Source organism: Erithacus rubecula, assembly GCF_903797595.1.
Source record: "Erithacus rubecula genome assembly, chromosome: 3".
Taxonomy (NCBI): Eukaryota; Metazoa; Chordata; class Aves; order Passeriformes; family Muscicapidae; genus Erithacus; species Erithacus rubecula.
The window spans coordinates 132,770,971-132,786,574 of NC_136689.1; the positions used below are offsets into that span (position 1 = coordinate 132,770,971).

The window sequence follows — 15,604 nt, forward strand, 5'->3', positions numbered from 1 at the left end:
TCAGTACTTGTTTTGTTGTTTTTGATTTTTTTAAAATTTGAGTTAAAACATTGATTGCTCTTTCACAACTATTTATTCAACATGCAAATTCCAGATGCTTTGCTGAATTTTAATTTTCTAAATTACATCAACATTTATATCCAAATCCTCTATTTAGTAAAAAATTATAAAAAGACATTACCAAAAAAGAGTTGTACCAAGCAAAACTATAAAACTAAAATTTCTTTTAATCTTGTATCCCGTGACATAGGAGTTCAGAACATTGAAAGCCTAAGACTATCCAGAATGTCTCAAGAACCAGTTTTATTGGATGAAGAAATAAAAACAATATGGCTGTTAAACAATAAGATTTCTCATGACCAAAAACCAATTTGTTTAAAATAAATAAATTGTTATTTCTTCCCTCCAAGTACTAAACTACACATCCTTTCAAGTCTCACAAAGTAGCAGAGAGAAGAAACATTAATGAATGCATCAGATTTGGAAAAACCCACAGTGCAGTGAACATCAACACATGCATATTCTTTGCAGAAGAAGCTTAAACCATTTATAATTATTATCCATGGTTATGGTAACCCAAACAGATCTTCCCTAGTTTGAATGCTAAAGAACTTGTAGGTGAAATCCATGCTCAGAATTTTTATTTCTTCCACCTTGAAAATTTTTGTTCAGCTACACTTCTGGACCTTGACTTTGCCAGCATGACCTGAATTACAGAGAAGACAAACAAACCACTTGAGGAACATGGCCAGACCTGAAGAACCCTTTAAAATGTTGTCAAACACAATTCTTTTAGCATAGTCAAAGGTGACCATGCAACAAGAGTTCTCTTTAATTCAAGTTTGTTTCCAAGTCATGATTAATACAGCAGATAGTAGTCCTGCTCAAGAGACACAGCACAACAGATGAAAAAACCTCTCCTACTCCATAGTCCTACACATCAATCAGAATTGTTTTGTGACAGGAAGTGCCTGTATGTTGCTTTTGTGTGAAAACAACATGATGCAAAAAACAGACTTTGCAGGATAACAGATGATTATAATAAATGCAGACATATATAGTGTAGTTACTTATGAACTTTTCCATCTACATTCCATTTATAATTAGTTTTAAGCAGCATCTTTAAAGAATAGTTAATCAGGTTAATGAATGGCATTAGTATTATAACAAGTTGGGTAGCTCATGCTTTACTTCCTGTCACTTACAGAAAAAGAGCAGTAATTAGCTCACCTCCAGACATCAATATTTTTAATGATTGTGAATAAGTAAGATTAACTCAACCAGTAAGCAATTCTGTAATAACAGTCCTTAACATCATTTACCTAAACTAGAATATAAAAATTAAATCTTGTCCATGTAATTTTGTCCATTATTCCCACATGTAAAACTTTTATTTACGCACTGTTTTTGTGCATATACTGCAGGTTTTAATGGCTTATAGGTGAGCCAAAGAAACTGCTCTAGCTATACACACAGTAGAATAGATTCAATATCCTCCTCTATTCTTCTCCTGTGAGAATAACTAGTACATATTTTATACGCTATAATTTTTTACAGAGAGGTCAGGGATGGATGTCTAGAAAGAAGATGGATTTATAAACACTAAAAGACACATGAAGAATCATGACATGAAGAGAGACTTTACAGGTGAAAATAAATACAGTGTTGGGGGTTGAGTGTTTTTCTGTTACTGTGTCAATTGAAAGAATTTTTCCCATTATCATGCCAATGGAGCTGGCCGGGCTACACCCAGGGTCTCTGATGGGTCCAGACAAAAGGGGTGGGTGGGGACGGCCCCGGAGGGGCCTCTGAGGCTTCCGGGAGGGCACTCGCGTTTCCGGCAAGCTGGGAGGAGGACGCCTGGGATCGTTCAGCCACGCGGCCGAGCACAGCAGAGCCAGAGCCTCTGCCATCACCTGCCCTGCATCTGCCCCGTTCCAGCCTCCTGCCTCTGCGGACACAGCTGATCCCCCGGACACACACGGTGAGCGAGGAGCCGCCGCTGCAGCCCGTTCCCGCCCGAGACCGGCGTGGCCGCTGCCGCCCCTCCCCCCTCCTTCCTGCCTCCGTTTTTCCCGCTTGCCTTTTTGGCAGATCCGGGCTCTGGACTAAGCACAGAAACAGTGTGCTTGCATCTAAAGGGACTGACACCGAGTTACCTATTTCGTTCTGTTAGCAATTTTAACTGTTATTGTTTTCTGTTTGTATAGTTAGATATATTAGTAAAAGAGCTGTTATTCCCAACCCCCTTATCTCTGCCTCAGAGTCCTTGATTCAAACAATCATAATACTTGGGGGAGGGTAGTGGAACCAAAGTCTCTATTCCAAAGGGAAACTTCTGCCCTTACTGGCAGACACCTGTCCTTTCAAACCAGGACAGATTTTGGCGCCCAACGTGGGGCAGAGGGCACTGAGTTGAGAGTTAAGACAGGAATAACAGCTCTCTTAACTGGCAATATGTTGTCTGGTTTAATCTGGTTTGTGTTCCATGTGGTCACAGCCATCTCCCTCCCATTTGTAAGCCCTTTTTTGAATTTGGGCCCCCTCACCAAGGTTGCTGTGGCTATTGTCCGATTGGTTTGGTGGATTGATTATGTCAGGAATTCATGGGTTTTTAATTTTTTCTGGGAAGCGGTTGCATGGATCCGGAGCTATCGTACTCTTAACTGCGTGTTTCTGGGGCTATTTCAGTAATGGTACTTACTGTGAGGTAACGAGTGCAAGGGAAATTTTTTCCCAACCCATCACCCAGTTTTTTGAGGCTACCCCACTGGTTCTCAAGGATTTCAGATCTGTTTTAATTGCCAGTGTTATTATACAGTGGCTGGTGTTGCTGATTGGCCTGTTTCACTTAGCATTCAGAAACAAGGGAATATTGGCTTGGATGACAACTCTGATACCTGCCCCAGGGACTAGGGATATTGCCCCAGAATCTGCCTCTGCCGCAGGGACTAGGGATGATGCCCCAGAGCCTGCCCCTGGGACTAGCGATGCTGCCCCAGAACCTGCCTCTGCCCCAGGGACTAGGGATGCTGCCCCAGAGCCTAACCCTGCCCCACAGCCCACTGCAGAAATGAGCCATCCAGAGTGGGTGGGGGCTCTAGTGAAGGATATAGGCCAAATGCTGAAAGAGCATAGCCAGATGATGAAGGAGTATTTTTCTCCAGCTGGTGAGAAACCCTCCCTCTGCCCTAAAGAGGGAGAGTCAGATGGTGCTGCAGTGGAACCCATAGATGTTGTATCTGTCCAGGTTCCAGCTGGATCACAGGAGCAGCCACAGCCAGCAGCAGTTGCTCCTGTGGAAACTAGGAAATCTAAGATTAAAACGAGGCACTTAGATAATGGGGATCAGCAAGGAGGGTCCTCACAACCAGCAAGGGAGCCAGAGGTTGAGATTGTCACCGAGTCCCTCTCATACGATAGTCTCCGTAACCTGCATAAAGACATTGCTCGGCGGGGCCGTGAGCCTTTTACAACTTGGTTACTCCGGGTCTGGGACCTTACGGGAACAGGTGTTCAACTGGATGGAACTGAGGACAGGAATTTGGGATCCTTGGCCCAGGATTCAGGTGTGGACCAGATATTCGTAAGGGAGCAAGGCCTCCTTTCCCTCTGGGACCGGCTTTTAATGAGTGTGAGAGAGAAGTTTTTACACAGAGAGAGAATGCAGGAGCACCACCGTAGGATGCGCTGGCAGACCCTTGAGGAAGGGATCCAGCAGCTGAGAGAGACAGCAGTATTAGAGGTACTCTTTGGGAGGGATGGACAGCATGGCAATGACCCTGACAAGGTCAAGTGCACAGGGCAGATGTTATGGAATCTGGCAACCTTGGGTCCATCTCAATATACCACCTACATAGCAATGATTAATGCCGATAACAGTCCAGAGACAGTGTGTTCTGTTGCCAACAAACTCAGAAATTTCGAGAGCATGATGAATGGCCCAATGCAGGCTAATGTCTCTGCCGTGGCCAGGGACCTCCAACAGGTCGAAGATAGGATGAGGGATATGAGGGAGGAGATGATAGAGAGAATTGAGGAGGTGAGGAAGATCAGGGTAGCACCAGTACGAGTCACAGGCCCTCAAGTCAGAGCTTCACGTCCCCCAGCTAGGGAGAGAGGGTACACATCACGAGCTGACCTGTGGTTTTTCCTGCGAGACCATGGGGAAGACATGGGAAAATGGGATGGGAAACCCACTTCTGTCCTGGCAGCACGGGTGCATCAGCTCAGGGAGGGAAATGCTAACCGAGGGAGCCGCACTAAAATGAAGGTAGCCTCAACCTCCCACAAGCAAGGTGCAGGATATGTTCTGTCAGATCCCCTGGAAGGAACCTCCACTATGTATGCCCAGGAAAGAAATAATAACCAGGGCTAGAGAGGCCCTGCCTCTAGCCAGGGAGAGGCATGGGATGACAGGATCTATTGGATAGTGTGGGTGCGATGGCCTGGCACGTCAAAGCCACAGAAACATAAAGTGTTAGTTGATACTGGTTCACAATGCACCCTGATACCATCAGAACATGTGGGGAAGGTACCTGTTTCCATTGTTGGGGTGACGGGGGGATCACAGGAATTCACTTTGCTGGAAGCTGAGATTAGCCTGACAGGGAAGGGGTGGCAGAAACATCCAATTGTAACTGGCCCAGGGGCACCGTGCATTCTAGGCATAGACTTCCTCAGGAACGGCTACTACAAAGACCCAAAGGGGTTCAGGTGGGCTTTTGGAATAGCTGCTGTAGAGACAGAGAGCATTAAGCAGTTGAACACCTTGCCTGGACTGTCAGAAAACCCCTCTGCAGTAGGACTCCTGAAAGTGACTGAGCAACAGGTGCCAATTGCCACCATGACCGTGCACCGCCGGCAGTACCGGACAAATCGAGATGCTGTGATCCCCATCCACAAAATGATCCGTGATCTAGAGAGCCAAGGGGTGGTCAGCAAGAGCCACTCACCCTTCAACAGTCCTATCTGGCCTGTGCAGAAATCTGATGGAGAATGGAGACTGACTGTGGACTATCAGGCATTGAATGAAGTGACTCCACCGCTGAGCGCTGCTGTGCCGGACATGCTGGAACTCCAGTACGAGCTGGAATCCAAGGCAGCAAGGTGGTATGCCACCATTGACATTGCAAATGCATTCTTCTCCATTCCTTTGGCAGCAGAGTGCAGGCCTCAGTTTGCTTTCACCTGGAGAGGCGTGCAGTACACCTGGAACCGACTGCCCCAGGGGTGGAAGCACAGCCCCACCATCTGCCACGGACTGATCTCAGGCTGCACAGATAGAGGTCTCAAAGATAGACTTAGATTGGGAACACAAGGGAGAACTGTTCCTGGATCGAGGGGCCCACGATGCCTCAGGCCATCAGGGCAGAGACGCCACCTATATGTGGGCACGAGACTGAGGGGTGGATCTAACCATGGACATCATCTCTCAGGTTATTCATGACTGTGACACGTGCGCTGCCATCAAACAGGCCAAGCGGGTGAAGCCCCTCTGGTATGGGGGGCGATGGTCCAAATATAAGTATGGAGAGGCCTGGCAGATTGACTATATCACACTGCCTCAGACCCGCCAGGGCAAGCGCTACGTGCTGACCATGGTAGAAGCCACCACCGGATGGTTGGAGACCTACGCTGTGCCCCACGCCACTGCTCGGAACATCATCCTGGGCCTGGAAAAACAAGTCCTCTGGAGACATGGTACCCCTGAAAGAATTGAGTCAGACAATGGGACTCATTTCAAAAATAGCCTTATAAACACCTGGGCTAAAGAGCATGGCATCGAGTGGGTGTACCATATTCCCTACCATGCACCAGCGGCTGGGAAAGTCGAACGGTGCAACGGTCTGCTTAAAACCACCTTAAAGGCACTTGGTGGGGGGACTTTCAAGAACTGGGAGATCAATCTACCAAAGGCCACATGGTTAGTGAATACCCGAGGTTCCACTAACCGAGCAGGCCCTGCCCAGTCAGAGCCCTTGGGAGCAGCAGATGGAGATAAGGTTCCAGCGGTACACCTGAGAGGCATGTTAGGGAAAACTGTCTGGGTGAACTCTGCTTCCAGCAAAGACAATCCTGTTCATGGGGTGGTTTTCGCTCAAGGACCAGGTTGCACTTGGTGGGTGATGCAAAAGGATGGAGAGATCCGATGCATACCCCAAGGGGACCTTGTTCTAGGGTGAACTATATATGATACTGTGCCTGTAACTACATGTATGTATATAATTTAAAGGTTTCAATATGATGTAGCATGATGGTATGGAAAAAAATTCGGGGTGGATAATGTTGGGGGTTGAGTGTTTTTCTGTTACTGTGTCAATTGTAAGAATTTTTCCCATTATCATGCCAATGGAGCTGGCCGGGTTACACCCAGGGTCCCTGATGGGTCCAGACAAAGGGGGTGGGTGGGGACGGCCCCGGAGGGGCCTCTGAGGCTTCCGGGAGGGCACTCGCGTTTCCGGCGAGCCGGGAGGAGGACGCCTGGGATCGTTCAGCCACGCAGCCGAGCACAGCAGAGCCAGACCCTCTGCGATCACCTGCCCTGCATCTGCCCCGTTCCAGCCTCCTGCCTCTGCGGACACAGCTGATCCCCCGGACACACACGGTGAGCGAGGAGCCGCCGCCCTCGGTGAGGGTGAGCCCGTTCCCGCCCGAGACTGGCGTGGCTGCTGCTGCCCCTCCCCCCTCCCTCCTGCCTCCGTTTTTCCCGCTTGCCTTTTTGGCAGATCCGGGCTCTGGGCTAAGCACAGAAACAGCGTGCTTGCATCTAAAGGGATTGACACCGAGTTACCTATTTCATTCTGTTAGCAATTTTAACTGTTATTGTTTTCTGTTTGTATAGTTAGATATATTAGTAAAAGAGCTGTTATTCCCAACCCCCTTATCTCTGCCTCAGAGTCCTTGATTCAAACAATCATAATACTTGGGGGAGGGGAGTGGAACCAAAGTCTCTATTCCAAAGGGAAACTTCTGCCCTTACTGGCAGACACCTGTCCTTTCAAACCAGGACAACAGGTCTTTTACATAACTTCTTAATGAAACTGGAAAAAATCTTTTGGTTTCAGTACAAGCAATGGATTTTTAACATATACAAAAATAAGAAATTATCTCTTCACTATGAGAAAAACAAAACAACAAAAAAAAACCAAACAAAAAATCCTAATAACGAAAATTTCTGTGGCAACACACAAAAAATGCAATATTTGCCTTGCAGTATTCTTCATTTCTGTTATATTTCAAGAACAAATCATTGAAGCTTAATTCAGGAATAAACAAGAAATGTGATCTAGCTTTTTTTTCATCCCCTTTTCCTTTAAGAGCTGAATTGAATGCAAAATACCTCTTTCTACTTTATGTATGCATTTATTATTTTTAACACACATTTAACTGACTCTATTGGTGTGGTTTCTGCGTAGCACAAGTCATACAAAGTGTAAATGTCAGGATAATTAGGTTATAACTATGCCTTTAATTCACCCATACAATTCACATTAATGTACTAGGGAGCTGTACAAATAAACCAAGGGCAAGAAGTCCTGTGGCCCTTTAGAGCACTGTGAAACTGCATGCTTTTATTAGGGGATATTTTCTTGCTTGTGGTATTCTGTGAAAGCACTAAAATTTTGAATCATAGAAGCAAATGATACTGAGTGCTGAATATTCTGACATAATTTTCTGTCCAAAAAAGGAGCATAATTTGGTAATTTCAACTTGCAGTAATTTATTCCAAATTAAATGCCAGATTTTATCTTTGCCTTCAGGTAGACTGTGGGAAACTATGTTGGAACCCACAGCCCAAATTTTAATTGTGCCCAGACACAACAAAAATATCCTGAAATCCAGAAGCAGGGCAAGCAGAATAAAAAGCAGCATCTCAGTTTATTTACTCTTCATTTTGTCTACTTTTGTTTCAGCTTTATCTGACATATTTTTCTACTGAAATATCAAATATGACTTTCTAATTTTGTCTAAGGTGCACTGTACTAATACTGCCTTATCAAAGTGTCCATCTTTGTCACTGACTATTATAAGCAGAATTCCTTCCTCATCTCTTCAAAAAGAGCCTATCCCAGCTACACATATCCAAAATAAACCACTTATCTGGAAGTTTGCTTTGTACACAGACTATATTTACATTTCTACCTTGCTACAGTATTAGAAAGCTTTAATTGATGCATCTCATTTACTACTTCAAGTCCTTCATGTGATATAAAGCAGACTCTGCCAGTGTTAATGATAGGAAGGGCAGACACAGCTCAAAGCCTGCTTTTCACAGAAATATAAGTTGGGCAAGAACAAACTGGTAAGAGGTGTGAGTGCTGTCATTAACTTTACATGTTAGTATTTGCTTTTTCCTTTTTGTGCATGTGTCAAATACAAGCTGGAGAGAAAATGGCAATTAAAAAAAGAAGCTGATAAAATTAGGTTTTTAAAAACTACTCCTAGCTCACTCTCCTGTCTCTTTTACAAGACCATTTATTTTGGTGTTTGTAATCTTGAACAAATGCTTCCAGATATCACAGTACACACAAGTAGATTATAGAATTAAAAATACAACATTCTGTCCTGGAGATGAAGGCCTGGGACTCTTGGCACTTGAAAGGGTCTGAATGGTTATCCTTCACAATTTAGAAAGTATTTTATAAATTTTGCTGTTCTTATTACATTGTAGGCAGTAGAAATGCTGATGAAAAGCACTTTTAATTCAAAGTTTTTGTTCAACAGTTCACAACAGAAAAGTGACCTAGAATCCTCTAGATTTTTTATGACAGACATGCTGCAGTTATGGACCCTGTAGAGATTATTTTTTAAATATAATTGTTTCTAAAATGAAATCCTATGGTGTTCTGGATCTCTCTTGATCTTTTATAGACTTGGGATGGGGTGAGGGTGACTGTATGATATTGAGTCCTTTTCCTTTCCTAATCATACCAATTTTTTAGCCTCAATATCCCACAGGCTTTAGTGATTATTTAATTTTCTCATTTTTAACATTTCATTTGCCAATACAGCTAAATGCTGTTTGTTCAGTTTTGCTTTTCCTATTTATTTGCTAAATTCCAGGAGTGGAAAATTAAATTAAAACAGATAAATGCATTTAAGAGAACATACAAAGAGTTAATTGAATTTTGCAATAATTGAATATGGTAAACACAGAATGCATTAAGCATTTCATTTTAAAAAAGGTGCTTTAATAAAGTTTACTTTCATTAGCTGATAAAAAACTGCTTCAACATTGAAAGAGTGACTGAATGCCTACAAAGACAATGAAAGAGCAATTTCTATCACCACGGTGAAATTCTCTGAAAAAAACTCTTATTTTATTTAAAATAAGACATATACAAATATGGGTCTATTAATTACTTGTATAGAATACTACCCTCTTTATTACAAATATTTAAATACTGTTTATAGCGGAATTAAAATGTAATATTGCTTATGTTCTTGAAATAACTTGATATAGTATCATTTAGGAGTTTTTCCCCAGTTTGCTAACGAAAGACATCACAACAATGTTATGTTCATAACAAAAGTAGGGGACAAAGTTGCAGTGCACTGAGTAGAAGTTCTGGCAGTTGTTTCTTTGCCTGAAGTAGTTTGAACTTAGTGTAAAGTTAAATTCTGAACAGTGGTGAAAACTGATCCAATCCACTTCACTTTGCTGTTGAACCATGGTCTCCACTAACATTCTCTTCTGAGCCCCTGGACTGGTCAGACATTGAGGTTGGTTTAGTTTAATGTTACTTCCAAATTGCAAATAATATCATATGATGGCTAATTAAACTGTGCTTTTTTTTTTTTTTTTTTTCTTTTACTTTTCAATAAAATTATATAGAGCTCCTTTATGGAAAAATTAAAAAAAAACCAAAAAAAACCATCAGGAGCCATTTGTACTGATGAAGTGTTCTTCAGCAAGGTGCTGGTAGAGTTCTGGGAATGAGAAAACCTTCAAGTCCATCACTGTTTTCCTGCTCCTTAATAGACCAGTAACTTTTCTGGAAACCACCACCAGGACTCCCCCTACTCAAAAGTCATACCAGTATGGCTGTTTGGGAAATGAGAACAAGTCTACTAGCCCAGATTTTTTTTTTTTTTTTTTTTTTTTTTTTTTTTTTTTTTTTTTTTTTTTTTTTTTTTTTTTTTTTTTTTTTTTTTTTAATTAGAAGGCCTGGGACTCCACACGAATTGAATCTTGCCTTGCCTTTGCTATGAGAAACCAGGGTATTTAAAATGGAATCGAATGAAGGAAAAATGCATTAATATAAATATATAACAGTATAAAACTTGTATTTCAGTAATGTGAACCATACAGGGAAAAAACCATAATCAATAGATAATAATGCAACAGAATTAAATTATAAACGCAAATATTTAATTTTATTACTTTATTTTCCTATCTCTCTTACTATGATTTATCATAGTGTACATAATATCTTATTTTCCTTTGTTAATATAATCTCCAGTAGGACCACAGTTTTAAATGTTTCTGTATTTAGGAATTACATTTAAGTTGGGCAAGTACCTTTTTTTACAATGTAATTGTGTTTTTTCACTGCACTACATAAAAAGTTTTCATGTAGCAAAGAGTATTTTATTACTATGATTACCTAAATGTTTGAAATATATCAGGTATTTAATTCTTCTGTTTTAATACTATTCCGATGATATGAATTAATGCTCTTCTGTCTTCATATTTTTTAAATTATTAAAGCTCTTCACGACAAAGCCAAAAGTACAGACTCAAAAAAAAAAGTGCAAAAAATAATATTATTAATACTAAATTTTTGAATGAGAAAAAACTTTCCTCATTTTAAATAAAGCTGAAAAATAAGATATGAAAAGTAGTATCTTAACTAGGTTATGCAAGTTTGCTGAGAAAAAAAGTCAGCTTCTTTGAATAATCACCTGGAATAAAAGAGATCTAATTCCCTGATGAAATAAAATACCTAATTGTCCATAGTAGTGGAACAGCTGCAACCATCTAGACTGAGAGACAACCACTACAGATTATCTGTTAATTAACAGGTTCACAGAGTCTAGGCCTTGAATAAGTGCCTGTTTCAAATTTAGCTAAATTTGCAAACTGAGTGGCAATTAAAATTTAGATCTTTTCTTTAAGAAGAGGTTTTCTAATCATACAAGGAATTCCCAACCTGCTGACATGAATCTTTTTCATATTGCATATCTATTTATCTACTGCATCTGTTCTTCTATATGAGAAATTATTTTGAATTTTACATATGTTAACTGTAAGATTGAGCCTTATAAGGAAGATGAGTTACTCATTTAAGATTTAAATTCCTTTTTTCTGTTTTAAAATTTCAACAAGTCAACTGAAGATATTTTTTTTTCCTACAATCTGTAGACTACTTCCATTCCTATTATCTTTTCAACACACTTTCAGGTTCATGATAATCCAATTATCTTTCTTAAACTGCTCAGTTTTTCCATGAAGTCTCGGTTCAATGACAATCCATTGTGTCCCTAGCTGAGGCTCTTTGATAAGACCAGATATTGATTGTTTCCTTTTGTCATATTTCAGTTTTTTTGTCAACCTCTTTACTTTTCTGTTTCAGGCTGTGAAGCCATGCTCTTGTAAATTAAGTCTGTCTAATACTACAGTGGAATTTCTAATGATAGCACTATGAGTTATAGAGATTTTTTCACTTGAAAAAAGTCAATGACACATAACTCCTAGTAAATGACAGAATGCTTGAACATTACTAAAGAAAAACAAACAAGAAAGAAGAGAAAAAAAAAAGTTAATATAAAAAATTCTTAATTTTAGGACTACTTAATAATATATACTACTATTGCTTTGTTTTTTTCCTTTTACTTTTTTAATCACTTCAGTTTACAAAACAAGTCACAGACAAATAAGTTCTGCTAATAAGCTCTGAATGGTTTGTTGAAGTAGATGAATGCTTCTAGAAAAGTTAAAAGAATGAGCTGTCTATTTAAAGAGCTAATGTGCCACAAGGTAGAGATAATAGTGCTTAAATAGAAAAAAGGCACAAGTCCTTATTGATAGTGATAACCACTTAACCACATCTAATTTTTTTCAGTGCTGGTAGTTGGCCAGAAAAATTAGCCAAAATGTATGAAACTAATTTGCTGCATTGAGTTTATGCTCCTTCAATTAATGGAATTTAATTAATTTACTTTCTAATGATGGTCCAGGAGGAATGAACATTCAAACATATTCTGTATTGGCAATGTAATTTAGATTTTCAATCTAAGTTTATAAACTTATAGTAGAACTATACTCTCTCAGCCCTTTGTCTTGTGTATTGTATTGCATGATCTGTAACACTCAACTTGCAAACCTTTCAGGGGTAGGAAATGTCTTTTACACAGCTTTCAAATATAACATAAAAATTATGACACTTTAAAACTATCTAAAATATAATTCACTTAAGTTCATTTCACCAGATAACAAAGTGGTACATTTTGAAAACTAAGGAAAGTTGCTATCAATTTCAATGATTAGTTTTGCTTGTGCTCAGTATCAGACATTCACTGCCCTGTCCTGCTGGCCATGCTACTCCAGGATGACACAAGCCAGGATGTCACTGGACTCGTGGGCCACCTGGGCACGTGCTGGCTCATGTTGAGCTGGCTGTTGACCAGCACTTCCAAGTGCTTTTCCACCCAGTAGCTTTCTGGGCATTTTGCCCCAAACCAGTGGTGGTGCAGGGGGTTGTTGTGAGCCAAAGGCAGGACCCCAGTGTGGAGCCTCAAATAACTGGTGTCAGACCATGAATCCAGCCTGCCCAAATCCCTCTGTGGAGCCTTCTTACTATCAAGATCTTCATGGTGTCAGGTTCCTATTTTGGTTCTCAAAAATAAAAGACAATGCTTTCCATAAAATCAATGGGAAAAAAAAAACTCCTTTTCAGAGGATGATTTTAAAGTCCAAAAAAAAATCTCTGTGATAAATTAAATTTAGCATTGTAGACACTTCCATCACGCCTTATGAGCTATTTTGAAGGTAGAAGTCACCTAGTTTCAAATGTTAAAATGATTGTCTCGTGGAGCTTGACTTGATGGTATTTCTGACTTCTTAATTCAGAAATATAAAGAATTAATAATGTAATAAAGATTAACAGAGCATGTCTGCTTATTTACAGATTTCAAGATATGTAGTAAAATTGCAGAATGTGCACACTTGCAGCTATCAAAGTTCAGAAAAAAAGAAGCACAATTTATAGATCTAAAGTAAAAATATCTTCAATAACCTGAGACAGATTAAATGCCAAGACACTGAAGGTAGCCATAGAACTTGATCAACATCAACTGGGATATGCATTTCTACCATGGACGCAGGAGTCCCACTTCGTCCCAGTCTGGATCCATCAGTGCCCATCTGGCAGTCTGGATCCATCTGTTCCCTTCAGCCAGTCTTCAGATACTGCAGCACAGATGCTTTGGCCCTGTGATGTACTGGTAGGTCTGTAAGGACTTTCAGCACTATGTTGGTACTTTATCTCCACCCTGGCCCTCATCCTGTCACCAATCCAATCACTGACTCTGCTACCCATGTTGAGCTCCTGTGTGACTGTGTCCCACTGAAGAGAGCACAGCCTGTGTGAAACTGACCCAGTGAGTCTCACTTTCAGGTTCTTTGTCCAGCCTTTGCTTTTCTCTGACAATAAAATTACATTTAATTGTATCTACGGCGAGCCAACTTCAAAATCTGTCAGTATTTGAGGGGAAATAATCCCGTCAGGAACGCACATTCAACATTCATATTAAACCAGGTAGTTAAAATTATTGATCTCGGTTGCTTTCTATGGGTTACTTATTGTAGAGTCATAAAATAATTCAGGTTGGAGAAATTTCAGGAGAGCTCTAGTCCAAACTGCTGCTCAAAGCAGGGTCAACTGGAAGAACAGATCTCAAAGGGAGATTCCACAATCACTCTAGATCATTTTGGTAAGTATGTCTCTCTTTCCATTCACGTCAATGAAGACCCCTCTCTCTAAGCTCCACACAAGTATTTGAAGGATGCTCCCTGTCCCCAGAAGCTCTTCTCCAGGCTGAAGAAGCACATCTCCCTTCACCTCTCTTTGGAGGGTGAGTGCCCCAGGGTGACCCTTCCCTGAACTTGCTGCATCTTTCTTGCATTGAGGATCCAACAATGAATGTCATATTCCAGATTTAAAAGCTGTGGAAAAATTTGCTTTCCCTGGTTTACTGACTACACTTGCATTGATACAGCACAGCATGCTGTTAGCTTCCATTGCTTCCTGGATATACTGTTGAATAATGAATAATGAACAAGTAGTTGAAGCTTATGTTTATCCTGTTACAAGAAAAGAATATTCTATTCTTAATAAAAGAATATTCTATTACATTCTATGCTTTCCCAAAACAACACAGTAAAGACAAGATGATTTTAGGCCCAAATGAAGGACATGAGCAGGAGTTCCTGATACATTAATTTTCTTTTTAAAAAGAGTATAGCATATCTATGAGTGTCTAAAGAAAGGAAAAATATTCAAAGGAGTCTGACTGGAATCACAGAAAGGCTATTGGTTTATTTTTTCCCTGAATGTGACCTTCTCTGTAATGTGAAAATCAACACTAGATGTATCTTACAATATTTACTGGAAAGACAAAGGTCTGTAGTTCAAGCCTTGAAATAAAGCTTTCCATTTGTTTCAAAACCAGAATGGTATTGCCCTTTAAGAAATCTACTGCTTTAGCATGTGGCTATGTAAGGATATTTAAGTTTGTTTTGTATACCAAACAAACAGACTGAATTGTTGCCACAGAATAAGAGACAGGTGACTTTCAATTGATGCCCTGTTACAACTAATTAGTTAATACATTTTGTTCCTAAAGTAAAATCAGTTGATAACCATCCTAAGAATTCTGTGCAGCTTCTGTGGTAAATGAAATGTTTATGTTTTCTTATGCTAAACTTACATAAATTAAAACTAGAAGATGATGTACACGTAAATCTTAAATTTTTATTCTTCAAATGGTATAAGCACAGATAGCAATACTCATTACCAAAAAAGAAAGGTAAACCGGAAATTCAATTTAGCTTTGCACCAATGTATTGAATTTTTCAATTCTTCCTGCTCATACAAGATCTATGAACAAAATTAATTTATATAACTATTAATTAACTTAGATAGTTCAAAGACAAAAAAGTCAACAGATCAGATGAACTGTAATGAATGGAAATGAATGGTCAGGAATGGAAACACATATGTAGGCCAGATCTAATTAAATATAGAACTAATCTAAGTAAATTCTGTATGTTTCCTAGCTTCAGACTATAAAAGAAATGGACAAATTCAGAAAAGAGAGTGAAAGCTATTCTTGCCTTTGTTGCATACAGGCAAAAATCATAAAATAATCTACCAGCAAATAATAGGTGAAATGCTCAGACAAGTTGGTCAAGGGTAGCACTATGGAAGAGTTTTTGACTTGTTAGTGCTCTGATGAGGAGAGGATGAGTTTAATGGAAATACTGCTGTGGCCTCTCAGCATTCCCATGAGTTGAAAGTCCCAACTGCCCCAGGAGTCAATGCAATGCTCATCTGTGCCCCAAAAGGCAGGAACAGCACTAATGCCACAAGTTCTTCTT

At 40.1% G+C, this 15,604-nt stretch overlaps 1 protein-coding gene and 1 long non-coding RNA gene across 4 annotated transcripts in view; one reads left to right on the forward strand and one right to left on the reverse strand.

The window, feature by feature from the left end:
* LOC306800288 overlaps positions 1-10,160 on the forward strand; it is a 448,386-nt gene extending 438,226 nt beyond the window's left edge. The window contains exon 2 of the long non-coding RNA XR_013773798.1: positions 10,071-10,160. This is a non-coding gene — a long non-coding RNA (uncharacterized lncRNA). The remainder of the gene's footprint in view (positions 1-10,070) is intronic.
* The window catches only part of CSMD3 (CUB and Sushi multiple domains 3), a 568,112-nt gene that overhangs the window by 438,766 nt on the left and 113,742 nt on the right, over positions 1-15,604 (reverse strand). The gene's annotated exons all lie outside the window — the stretch shown is intronic.